Source organism: Amblyomma maculatum, chromosome 1 (assembly GCF_055883805.1).
Source record: "Amblyomma maculatum isolate TAMU_Amacu chromosome 1, ASM5588380v1, whole genome shotgun sequence".
In the NCBI taxonomy this organism is placed as follows: Eukaryota; Metazoa; Arthropoda; class Arachnida; order Ixodida; family Ixodidae; genus Amblyomma; species Amblyomma maculatum.
In genome coordinates this window covers 259208748-259222821 of record NC_139344.1, presented here as the reverse complement: position 1 = coordinate 259222821, position 14074 = coordinate 259208748, and positions in this window count along the sequence as shown.

Sequence of the window (14074 nt, the reverse complement as noted above, 5' to 3'; positions counted from 1 at the left end):
ACAGGGGTCATCTGTTAAACACTGGTTAACATGCATGAAAAATACATTTTCACACAAACTGGTGGCAAATGGTCAAGTGGTGCACTGCAGATTCTGAAATGTATACCTATATTCATGCAAGGATCGCATCATCACATAACATGATCAAGAGTTCTATCAGTACCTGTAGTTACATAGCATTTCAATGCCCATTAAAGGACCACCTCAGACAATGGTTGTTGTTATCTCAAGACCTGTTCTAACAGCGTGCTGACGCCATTCCACTGAGCGATGGACATGTACATGCATACCCTAGATAGCTCATGATTGTGGATCTCATTTATTTCTATGACTTCCAAGGAGTTCCTGTCATCAGAAACTTTATGAAATTGGGACAGTAGTCTTGAAAGGTGAAAAGAAATAACCAGGTTACCTTGACGCAATGCTAAATTACAGAGGGTGAATATGCTGCATGAAGATACCAAGAAGCTTGTACAAAGAAAAGTGAGAGTGAAATGGCAGGATTTTTGAAACATTGAAATAAACTACAAACTATACTTGTCAAACCTGTCATTAAGGAATGGAAATCATGCAGTAATCAAAAACACAACATGGAGGACATTTTAGGTCATCTTCACAAAACACATACCCAAACCTCACACACAGCTTCATACTTATGAAAGAGGACAAACCAATATGCAAGGAGTGTGGAGATGAACTAACAATAAACCATATCTTACACATGCGCCAGAGTCGAGAAAAGAGGAAACATTTTGTACAATTTCCAACAGATCCATTTCCATCCCAGCATGATCCTAGGAGAGACGTGCAAATTTCCTGCATTTTTGGTTTCCTAAAATGTTCCTAAACAAGCTACATCCTAAAGAACATTTTAGTCATTACACACAAAATAAATACATTAAATTTTGTTCTTGGTGCATGGCAGCATTAGTCGCTTAGGCACCATAAAAATCAACACAATGCTGTAGTAAGGTATACCTTGGTTAGCTATGTTATATGAGACAAGCTTTCGGCCTGGTGTGGTCCTTATTCACGTGACAGCGCTGTCATGAGGGTCTATGTCCCAGCGATCGGAAAGTGACCTATTCCAATAATTTTACAAACTGAAGGTGATTGTACAGATTTCTAAAGACTGGAGTGCTCAACTGTTTTATCAACGTCCGCCTGCTTTGACAGCCTGGAGTGAAACTGTTGAAGAGAATACATTTTTGAACATTTAACGCGTTTCTGAAGGCGTTGCTTTCAATTACGGGGCCAACAAAAAGCAGGTGAATGTCAAACGCCGCCTAGATAGGCTTTCTAGCAAGACAGCGGTGTAGCGTGGAAAATCGCTCCGCCGATCCATCGCTGGCGCCGCTGACTTGAAAGGCGAACTGTTCAAACTTATATAGCTACTGACCACACCTGAAACACTGAATTGCGCATGATCAAGGCAGAATTTCTCTAACACTGAGCACTGGTAGCTATCGATTTCGCGCCCAATATTGTGAAAATCTGTCCTCTCTTCGATCATTGATACGTCCACGGTTGAACATTTATGCGCCTCGGGGTAGGCCAGCCGTGGGAACATGGATGCGTGGTTGTAGCAACGATCGCTTGCATGGCACACTCTGCAAAATTCCAAGAGTCAGCTTCTTCAACGAAATGTGCAGCGCACATTTTCTACCGCGTACCTAAGCCCGGCGATGCATGCATATCGATCCCGATCGTTTCAAAGCTGCGCGGCCGTTCAGTCGGGTCACGCTAACCTCGAGCATGCGGGGGTTTAAACTACATGTACGCAAACTTCAACGACAAGAAAAAGATGCAGCCTAAGCACTTTAGTCTAGTAATCCCCTATATACCAAAGAACATTGCTGTTCACAGGGAATTCGGATCATTCACGCTTCCGGCTTTCCGGTTGTGCACTCTTGCGGTGCGGTGCAGTAGGTCTTCGCCTCGACGAGTCGATGTGCAGGCCTCTAGTAGATTCGGCATGTCTTCTGCCACGGCTGTGAGGTAGAATTTAAACGAAGAATTTAGCTAAAAACATCCTGTTTCCTCGGTCTGCATGTGAGGAACGAGCACAATGCCATTTCACATACATACTTTGGACTGCCGAATGTTCAGCTGCACGACGAGGTGTGTGTGTGTTGTGCCGGCGCTAGATCTTTAGAGGTCGATGCAGGACCTAAGACAGCGTAAATGCTAGGAATAGCTCGCTCGCATTACGGGCAGATCGGGGTGATAGTTTAGTGCGAAGCGAAAGCTGCTCGTGAATGTGCGTATCTCGATGCCAGCTGGTGGAGCTGGTGCAGTACGTAGCATATCGCCTGCAGCTATGTGCTTGACAGCGATGTTTGCCGTACACAACCCTAAGTGAAGACCGTGATCTATGTTAGAACGGATGCACTCTTCGTAGCACCTCATCGAGAGTCGCGGCTAGCTGATATCATAGAGGATGAGATCCATTCACGCGTAGCAAGCGGAATGGGGCCGCGTTCGACGTGCATATAGCCATGAGCCTGTATATCGACGTCCGCCGTATCTTTACGAGAATCGAATGGATCCGTCGGACGTACCTTTAGACACTTCGAATAAAGTTTTACCAAACCAAACCTCCACTACCTAAAAACATGCACCCGGAGTTTCACCTCCAGCGTCGGGTAGCAAGAGCCGAATCATTGCAGAAACACTATTCTAATCTACCACAAACGACGTGTCGACGCGGCAGAATACGGGGATAAGAGTGCTACGTGTGATCGACTGGCACTAGTCGATCACACGTATCACTTACAAAATTCAGCAACAATAAATGAAACACGAACATCAGAGGAGGCAGAAAGGCAGCTGTAGCTTTGGCGATTGTCACTACGAACTCCAGATTCATCTTTAGCGATTAGAAAACAGCCATTCGAAATTTCGCAAAAGGTAGAATTCATTATGCACGTTTGACCAAACTTTGTGGGTCCCCGCACACGCGGGTCACCCTGGAAACGAGGCGGCGCACCAATATGCCCGAGGATTCGTCGTAGGCCGGGAGGTGCGTTACCCCGAGCTAAGTTCGGCTCGCGAGAGAGACACCACGTACAAAGGAATTACGAATTGGTATAAAAAGAACAGACTGAAATATCCAGAACCCCACCCTACACTCGGCCAATTCACAACAAACACTACTAAGAAAACTTCAGACAAATACATGCTTTAATCCACATAAATTAGCACATTGGTATCCAGGCAAATACAGCCCCTCATGTTCCCTCTGCGGTGATCAGAGGGCAGATCTAGAGCACATCACATTTAAATGTGAAATACATGCAATCGCCGAAGGGTCTGCAGATTACCAATTTGGAACAATGGGATTGCTTAGCTCTGATTCAGGCCGGCAACATGCCATCACGGCCTGGGGTAGGGAGGTCGTCGAGTGCCATCGAACGACGACCACCCTTGGGCCGGCTTGAGGAGAAGCGTCTTCTCACGAAGAAACAATATTCCAATTTCTTGTCAATAAAGTTTCCTCCTCCTCCTCCATGCAGTTTAGTGCCTCGATCTCTGGTGTCTGCTTAAATTTGAAAAACCTGACTCCATCACCACAGGCGTTCTTTCAGATGGACAGCTGGTCCATCCTCGAGAACAGATTGAAGAGGGTGCGACACAAGCAACAGACAGTCATGGATGAAATTTAAACAACTTTTCATTTTAATTTGCATTTCAGCAAATAAACATATCAGAGCACTATTTGTCACCCTGCTTTTGTGCTTTTTACAAACCATCTTTCGAAAGAAGAACACGTCAGATAGAATAAAATCCAAGAAAATTATTTATGTCCACAAAATGCTGTTTGATAAAATATTGGCGTTGCACCAGTTGCACGACATTGTTTGAGCGCGACTCATGCACCTCCCAGTGCAGCCTGGGCGGACATTACATGGTTGATGTACATCGTTCACCCACTGGTTTAAATAAAAAGTTCTACTCTATCTCTCTAAACGATTTATGTTAGGGGCCGGTGCCGTTAGCAGGTGCCCTGCATCAATGCCAACGCCATCAGTGCAGCATGCAGTGTCAGTAGGATGATTTCGCCTGCCGGGTACGACTTCAGAGGGTAGACCCAGAAATGTATCAGCACTGTGAGTTGTCCCTGCATTCTTTTGTCAGCATAAACTCCTCTAAATTTTTAAAACTGAAAAGCACTTCTGAAGTAGCAATTAAACAATTTGCGACGGTCTAGGGCCCGCATCAAGGCTCAATTTTTAGCACTCCTCCATGGTAATGCACTCCAAGAAGTTCGACTGGCAAGAAAGTTCCTCTGATTCGGCATTCCACGCGCTCAATACGACTCAAATCGGGCACGGCTCAAGAGGCGCCAAAGTTGTGCGTGGGCGCTTCCGGCGACGATGCCGACAAAGACTGATATTGATATTCCCCCACGTCTGCGATGAATGGGGCTCTTCTAGTGCCCTGGAAATATTATGATCTTCAAAGTCAGCGGATAGGTCACCTGATAGGTCACTTTGATGGGCTGGACGAAGCAGGGATAGACAAAAACATCTTTTCTTTCCGAGCTGAAGAATCCACTGGTAGAACACGTAAGAGCCCCTGTTTCCCACAGCGGATTTTGCCGCATGGAACCAGAGAACCCTTTCGGCCTGGACAGCGCTTCTACTAACATCGAAACAGCTTGTGACTGTCAGGTGCCAAGAAGCAGAGCTAACTATGAAACACCATAAGCAGAATGCAAAACTTTGAGCTACAAGGTTTTAATTAGAGCCAATGCCGTGATTTTTAATGCTAATTCAACGTGTTAAAAGGTGTAGTTCTTAAGATACTAAATAGAATGTTACATACTAAATTAATGCCAAAAGAACTGAAGACTGTAGTGGTATGGTCTGTATATTTGAAGAGGAAAGAAAAGTGACTGTGCAAACTGCAGACCGACACCTATCACATCTGTACTTGCATACGTTTCGGGAAAACCTGTGCATCTGTCGCGAAGCAGTAATGCAAAAAATATTCCCTAAATAACTCGACACATTACGGCTACCAGAGCAAAGAAACACAACTGCACTTTTAGAATTCTTAAATTACGTCAGCTGCACTATTGGAAATAATCAAATTTGTATGAACTAATGAAGAAAAAGTTGAAATATTTAGGTTCTAAACGACAGTTTAATTGGTGTTTTCGGGTTATAAATAGAGCACAGTGTATTAGAATTGAGAATTTCCAAAGACAGAGTTTGGAATTTCCATCTTTTTCCAAATTGGCAGTGTTTTCATGCTTTCACAGAAAAAAAAAAAAAAGGTGATAAATAAAAAATTGACTTTCAGCAAATTTTCGACTACGTTATAGCACATCGCCGTGTCCAGGCGCAGCTAAATATTTTCTGCTGCCTTCTCCTAATGAAGATGTACAGTCACACTACTAGCTGAGATAAACAGCATTTTCAGTAACTCTCACTAGGTTGAATGACCTTCATTTGCATTACCAAAAATTGTATATTGGCATATTTATCTGCCTCTTGTTCTACTTTATGGACCAAACCTATGACACTAAGCTCAAGTTGCCCCACTACTCTAAGAGGAACAGGTTGGCAGTGTACACTGTATAAACATTCAAACAAAAAGCATTTGTATTTTGAAAACACCACTTGATACAGAGCACAGCCGAGTGTCTGCAATCAGAAAACACGGCAGTATTCTAATAAAGTGTTCAATGCACTATGAAGCAGTACCCATAAAAACTTTCTAAATATACTTTTTACTTCTAACAAGTGTATTCTTAATGTAAATATTTTAATAGGAACAGCAACCCTCCAGCGCGATTCAAGATGTATTCATATCTGCGTGCAGAGTCACTAGACAACATGGCCGAGGTTATGTCAGCAATGACTACCAAATTTAAAGTTATTGAATGGGGTAAAAATAAAGCTGGTACATCAATGCAACAGCTAATCAAGATTATTGTTTCTTCTTCTTCTGATATACTAGCCCTAGAGAGGAGATTTGTGCTATACAGCTATGCAGAGGACACTCTTTCTGTCCACTTTTCACAAGACACACACAAAAAAAGCTAGAACTTATATCATATTTTATCGCCCAATGGATGCATTCATAATAATACACACATGCTATTTTGCCTGCCAAAATGGAAATTTTTGTTCACATATTACTAGGAGTGTACAAAAACATGAATACAAAAAGGCTCCTTAAAATATTGAATTGAATATCAGATATATGATCAGTGAAAAAAAAAAAAAAAAAAGCAAATTAAAGAATAGCAGACATTGTTCATTTTGTTTACCATATCAATGGCATGTGCATGGGCAAAAATTACGAAAGGAAGAGATGAGTCACCAGTGCCTTTCTTGTTTGAATTCTTGCCCGTGCACGTGTCACTGATATGATCACGTTTTCCCTTTTTGTTACATAAAGTCGCCCACTTTGGCCCAAATAACTCAGTTGCAACCTTTTGTTTTCTGTTTCCGTTTCGTCCTTTTTGAGTTAAAACAATTTTAAGTATGGACCAACTAGCAGACAGTCCCACAACACATATTACAGAGAACAAACACGAGTTAATGACATTTTAGTAAAAATTAAGGAAAGAGAGAGAGAGAAAACAGAATAGAAAGGCAGGGAGTTTAACCAGGCGATGCCCAGTAGCCTACCCTACACATGGGGAGAATATGGACGTAAGCAGGTCATGTAATGTGAAGGCAAGAAGGTGGTCTCTGGGGTGTCAGACTGGATTCCAAAGTGAGGCAGGAGTAGCAGTGGACAGCACAAAGTTGGTAGGCGGATAAGAAATTTTATGGGGATCAAATGGGTGCAACTGACACAACACTGGATTAATTGGAGGGATGTGGGAGATGCCTTTGGCCTACATGGAATGTAGTCAGGCTAGTGATGATGATGACAGTCACCATGTACCGTGGAAAGGCGTTTGTTGGAAAAGTTGGATGCTGTTTGAATTCGCTGCTTGATGAAGTGGTTGTTCGAGCAGCTTGGACCTCCTCTGTCTCAAATGTCGCAAGCGCAAGAACAGCTGCACACCACTGCTTTCAAGGACAAATGTTCCGTGACTGAGATCACGAGACACGGAAGGTGATGGAAGAATTCCACATCATAAAAATTAAGGAGTCGTGCGTGAGCTAGTCATTATATCAGCCTGCGTAGTAAGGAGACATCCTTTCTCAGTAAATTCCTTACTAGACAGGCTGATATAATGACTAGCTCACACACAACTCCTTAGTTTTTATGATGTGGAATGGAAGAATTCCACATCATAAAAACTAAGGAATCGTGCGTGAGCTAGTCATTATATCAGCCTGTCTAGTAAGGAGATATCCTTTTTCAGTAAATTGGGCGAGATGTGCACAGTAATGTTCACCAGCCCAAAGCTGGTATGTTCCAAATGGTTACACATGATCCTTCAGTTGTAGCCGTTTTCTCTGGATACGTATACATAGAGGAGCATCTACATGAAAAATATTGTTTGTGAATAGCACTGTGGCCTATGGTTTTCTAGTGTTTACGTCTCAAAATTAGTGCTTATATCTTTTTAAGATGTACACCCATATGCAAAAGTGGAAAGACTATGCATGCTTTGGCAAAATTGCACGTCAACTTTTAATACACCTTTTTATACAGCTGCACACCAGCTAACGGGTGTACATAAAATATTTTCTTTCCCTGGAGCTTTTGAAGGCGATGCTGATACATCTAAAAATTCAGGCTTACAGTCCAAGCTTGATTCATGACTTTGCGAATCTCTGTCATACTGACTGCTTTGGAACTCAGTGTGTAAAATCTGGATCTTAGTAGTCCACATCATATTTACTGCTAATATGACACATATTAATTTCAGCACCCCCGGGACTCCATTCCTCCCAGCAGTGCTGCATTTATGTTCATACAAGCACTGAGAAAATTTTTTCCGTTCTTAATATCCAAGAAACCAGTAGACAACAAGTACTATCTGGCACATAAAAACAATACCAACTAAAAATGAGAAGCCAAGCTTGCAGCTCCATCTTTTGTGACATAATTAAAGCTAATAGTTTTCTAGTAGCTAGCAATCCACCGGCTTCTCACACTTTGGCCCCTCACTCATTGGCTGACAAATCACTGGTTTCAGAAGCGAATGAGCTAGAATGTGAGAATATACCTGACACAACTTATAAAAACAATGTTTCTGCACTGCAACCAGACAAAAAGCAGAGCACTGAAGGGGTGCAGAGTGGAGGCAGCTTTCTAGTCCCAACATCCAAAGGATATTAAAAAGGCAATGGAGAGCACTGCCTTAGTACCACATTTTATTTTCATCTTAGCACATACTGCACCCTCGACAAGGCTGTATTAAAAGCAGGAGTAAGATGCAACACAAACGAACAGAAAAAAAAAAACATACAAAAACATTCAGGCATAGGGTTTTGTACTAATAAACAGGAACAGATATTTCTAACTAAAAAATTCCAAACTTTACCGCCAGGGTGGTGCAGTGGTAGGGCGCTCGACTGCTGTGCCGAAAGATGCGAGATCGAATCCCGGCCTCGACGACCGCTTTTCGATGGAGGCGAAAAGCAAGGCGCCCTTGTGCTGTGTGATGTCAGTGCACATTAAGAACCCCAGGTGGTCGAAATTTATGGAGCCCTCCACTATAGTGTCTCTCATAGCCCAAGCCGCTTTGGGACGTTAAACCCCACAAACCAAACCAAATCCAAACTTTAATGGCGTGATGGAAAAACTGTACTAAAGAAGTCGGTGAGTGCATATGAGGATGAAATGCTAACTTACAGATGAAGATTTCCAAAAACTCCTAATTAATTATAAAGAGAAGAGGCAAATTGATCAAAGTGTACATGAATTTGAGGCATTCAAGATGATGATGTGTGGCAAGGGTACCCAAGTCTAGTTGGGGAAGAAATGATGAGGGTGAAAAATCCTTATTGAAGTCTTACAAACAAGCAGCACTGTTTTTTTTTTTTTCTGTACAGATTTTCAGTTCATTAGCATAACACAGTTCACAAGGTTCACAAACAACACAATTTTATTCAAGGATGTGTCCTGTGAGTGCTTTATTAGCTAGAAGCCAATTTTGTTTTAGCAGCAACCCACAGGACGCCAAGTAAGCACCCTAGTGCTTTGGAGGCCTTGATGGCATCACTGTTTGACCACGCCGTGTTGCGAGTTAGCAGAAGACTGAAATACTTGTAATTGTAATCTCCATGCAAGTTGGTCATATTAAATGACCGTGCACGATTGTTGCACGAAGGACACAATTGTTGTGCATATGACATAAGAACTGCCTTAGACAAGTTGATATTCAATTAACACATCTTGGACCAATTGCAGAAATGAGTGTATTAGCTTTTAAAAACACATTAATTGATGACTTAATAGTGCACTATAAAGTACACTCATTCGCATAAAAGCTTATCTTTACTGAAGCATGAATAGGTAAGTCAGTGTGTAGTAAGAACAGAAGGAGATGCAGTAATGAACCTCAGGAGACCTCGAATTAAACATTAGCATCTAATAAATTAGTCCAAAAGCAAGCAATGAGAACACTGGGAAAGAAAGTTTCATATCAGACAGACTAGGGACAAGTTCTTAAAAGCCAACTATCACAAAATTTTACTTTGGCTACAATGCCTTTAAATGCTATCGGCATAGCTTAAAACTAATCGTAACAAGGTTTCATAATGCTTACGAAAGTAGTTGTGTTGTTACAAGTGTTTCAAAAGCCGTGTACCAGGTGACACGTGCACCTGGTGGCTTGGTGCAGAGTTGGGCAACTTACCAGATATGATGTACGAACCGGCACTCGAGAACCATCCTCAAATCAGGCCTGTTGTGGATGGACTACGGATGGTATGCAGATAAAATAAGCCGGAGGCTGAAACGTGGCTTGGCGGTACTAAGTTGGCTATGACAGTTTTTATAACTTTCGTAGCGAATACCACACCGAAACGTTGTCAGGGCCACAAAAAACAAGGTGTGCAAAAACATGGGCACTGCATGAGTTTCAGAAGTATAGAAAACATAGGTCGAAATAAACTGCAGTTCCTGCTAGCAGTTGGCATTCATTCACAGTGCTGTAAATTAATGTGATTAGTGTTTGCGTCCCTCACAATACCCAAATATAACACATGCCCCCTCGCTGTGATTTTCACAAACAGCAGCAAGCCACCAAAACACCACAACTACAGCAGACGAGGGTCCTGCTGTGCCCCTTTCTATACCATTTCGAGCTCTCAATTGAGGCCACCCTTTTCCCAGTTGCGATTCGAAAAACTGTGGTTTTTGCGAGCGATTATCAAAACACTCCCTTCCATTACCAATGCTATATTTTGTTTTTAGCACTCTCTCTTGACATAGTACTAAAAAAAACACTCCTTATACAGAGCAAGAAATGTAGCTGCAGTTGGCCTTTAAATATAATGTGCAGCTTGCTGCATTAGCTTAGGCTGTGAAACTGTATCAAAGGCCTTTGCTCACTCTACAAAAAAGGCACCACCCTGGTCACCTGTACCCAGAAAAATGTTTCTACTGTTAACGAATTGTCAGTTGTATTATGGTACTGAAGCCACAATGAAAACCATCCAGGAAATGAAGTGATATTTTATTACAATGCTTGTAATGTATTGCATTGTAAATAAATGGGCCTGTAGTTAGATAATAATTGCCCATTACCATCTGAACAGGGGGAGAACTTAAGCAACTTTCTATGCGGAAGAAAGAATAGTGATTGTTAAGGCTTTCCAAAATATGTCACATTTGCCTAAACGGCAACATGCGTAAAGAAAACAATGACATTAAAATATACAGCTGCACGATAGCCTGGTAAGGCAATAACAGCATGCAAGTTTTCACTGCCTGCATGCAAGGCACAGTTCTGATTGGTAGTGCCCAATCTTGGCACTAGGCGAGTGGTACGTGCACAAACGCAACTATGTCAGCTCTTAACATCCTGAAATTTGTAAGTGGAATAAGTCTTCACATGCTAAGATTTCTGTAATCACTTTCGTACAGGTCTCCACAACAAATAAATCCTTCAAGAATAAATAACTAGCAGTGAAAAAAAAAAAAAAAAATGCCAAAGCACCTCTTTAATGCAATCATTGTCTTCCTAACAAAATTATTCAATTTCAGTTCACAAACAAAAAAAAAACAGCAAAACAAAAGAAGAGGATAGGCATGATAAACAAGAAATCTAGTTGAGACCAGCCTTTCCTTTCACACAAAAGCATATGGATGCTCTAAACCTATCAGGTATAATGGGCATAAGCACGAAGAAACATTGGAACGGCACCACTCAGTCAGAGTGCTTCTTTAAGTCTACATGCCCCATCGTCACTAATGTGCCACAACTGATATGCAAAGTCTCACATAAATATGTCTATTTAGAAGATTCATATTCATTCTCACATAGTTCCTCAACAAGACATTTCTTTGAATCTAAATTTTTTTACATGCCACTTTGGAGAGGAAAATAAGGCTTTTTGCACAGTTCTAGGCAACTAAAATGACTACAGCAAAATTTTTTTTACTGAAAGTGTACAAATCCATACTAAAGCTGACTTAAAAAATAGTGCACCATAGTCCTGATTTCAAGATCATCCAGGCAATAAAATCTTTGGGCCTAACAGGCTATTGCTATTACTGGGTGTAGATAAAACATCTCCGGAAAAAAGGTCCCCGGAAAAAAGGTCCCCGGAAAATACGGCCCCGGAAAAAACGCCCCCGGAAAAAGCAGCCCCTGAAGAAGCGGCAGCTAGGAAAAAAACATCCCCAAGGCAAACACTAGCCCTAAATATGATTTCTTCTGGAGCTCACATGAAAGAAAAAAAAAAAAAAAAACATACACATTTTATGCTATTCTTTCTTGGCTTTAAGTTAAGTGTAATCATTTGGAACCTGCGACCTTTCAGCGCCCGAGATGTTTACAAGAACTTTGTAAAAGACTGAAGAGCCATCTGGCTCTTTATACATTGCGTGGTTCCAAGCTCCGCAGCTCGTTAAGCAACCATAAGACAGATCTAGTCAGCTTGGTAATACCACCCACTGAGAAATGTACAAGCGAATCGGCATTTGGTAGTCTCGGGGAACCGCCCAAAGCAGAAGACGTCACTAGAATTACCTCCCAGACTTTCTGGTGATGAGGTTCAACCGTTCTTTTGATGACAGTGTAGAATGGTGATAAGGGTGATGATGATGATGTTGTAAGCCAGGACGAGGCTTAACCGGTCTTGCACCATGGCCACCCTATTTAAAGCATCACTCCAAGCTTCTGGTCCGGTGAGGCCGGTGTTAGCTCGCCTTTTCCCCGCAAACCAGGCCAAGACGAGGCACTGTCACTGTATCATCGCTGCAATCATGATTTTTTTGTTATGAATGCCCGCATCAGTTCGATGTTCGCGGTCAATTTCAAGTCAACAGGTGAAACCGCTGTAATAAAGTTAACACATCATCCATTCATCACTGCAGCTCGCCATGGGGAAATGCAGTCTACATTTAGTGCAAGACTTCAGTCCTCGTTTGGCGACATTTTTTCCTGCTTAGCAAATAGGGACTTTTTTTTTTTGGGGGGACATGTTTTCCGGGGCCATTTATTCCAGGGACTTTTTTACCAGGGACGTTTTTATCGGATCCCACTATTACTACCAGTTGGCTGCAATTGAAAATTTAAATTCCAAATGAACAATCAAATTCATTTTGCCATTTTGGCCCATGAAGTTGTAGAATTTTCCAATCTGGCTGCTGACTATTAACTATAGGCCCAGCTGGATTGCCAGGTTCCAACTTGGCCCCACACTTACACCAGCCATCGTGACTTAGTGGTTAGGGCACTTGGCTAGAAGCGCAGAAACCTGACTGTGGCAGCCACGTTTTGATGTGAAACAAGGAAACTCATGTGCCGTGAAAAGTCAGTGCACATTAAAAATCCCCAGGTAGTCTGAATTATTTCACCCCTCCACTATGGCACCGCTTTCTCTCTATTTTTTACCCCACCTTCCTTTCTTCCTTCCCGGTGTAGTTGAAGTGTCAATGAGGTGTGAAACAGTTATCGTGCCTTCCTTTTCCCCAAAACGAATCTCCCGTTTTTTTTTTCCCACTTTCACTGCACGAGTCACTCAGATTTCCAAGTGCACTGTATCACATAAACCCATTAAAGCACAGGAAAGCATATTCACCTGGCTAGGAACTGGAAGTTTTCAGTAATGATTGAGCTCAGTCTCGCTTTAGTGGACGCACAGCTTGGCATTTTTATGTCAGGGTGCAACCTGTTCAGTTAATTATGATAACAATCAAGAGTCTTGGCTTATTAAATAGGTGAACAGTTCCCAGGCCCTTACAAATGCATATAAAAAAAGTGATATTAGTGAAAAAAACCAAATCCAGAAATCACAACTGGAATTGATTAGATCATAGACAATTCCATTTAGCTTCAAACAAGTCCAGCATTTTTTGACGGGAAGGGCGGGGGGGTGGACACCATTTAATTCAGAAGCAGTCGTTGGATATTACAAGATACTGTCAGGCACACATTGACGGAAATGGTTTAATCTTCTGATGCATGGCAAAATTTGCTTCTGAAGTTTGTTCTGCACTGATGAGTAACTAAGACCACCATAAAAATTAGTGGAGTGCATTTTTAAATAACCGTGGAGAAACTATGGACTATTGTAAGATGTTTGTATGAAAACATTAATAGAACTAACTGGCCTAAGCTTCCATTTCATAGAAAAATTTTGCTTTGAAGTTTGTCTTGCACTCTCGATGAGTAATGAAGATTACCACAAAGAACCAATGGGATGCACTCTCGAAAATAAATAGAAAAAAACAAATCCGCTTAAGGGGGAACTTCATATACATTGTCAGTTATGGTGTTATCAAATTATGTTCTCAAAACCTCTTTCCTAAAATTTCCCCAAAATTTCTGGCAATTTTTTGCTTGGAAGGGACTTGTAGTTATTTTCCACAAAAGATGAATTCACAGTATGCAGAACTCATAAACTTACATCAATCACAGCTTTGCCCTTTTTACATGCTGTTCATTAGAGATTAATGTAGGGTGAGACTTTAGCAGGAGTAA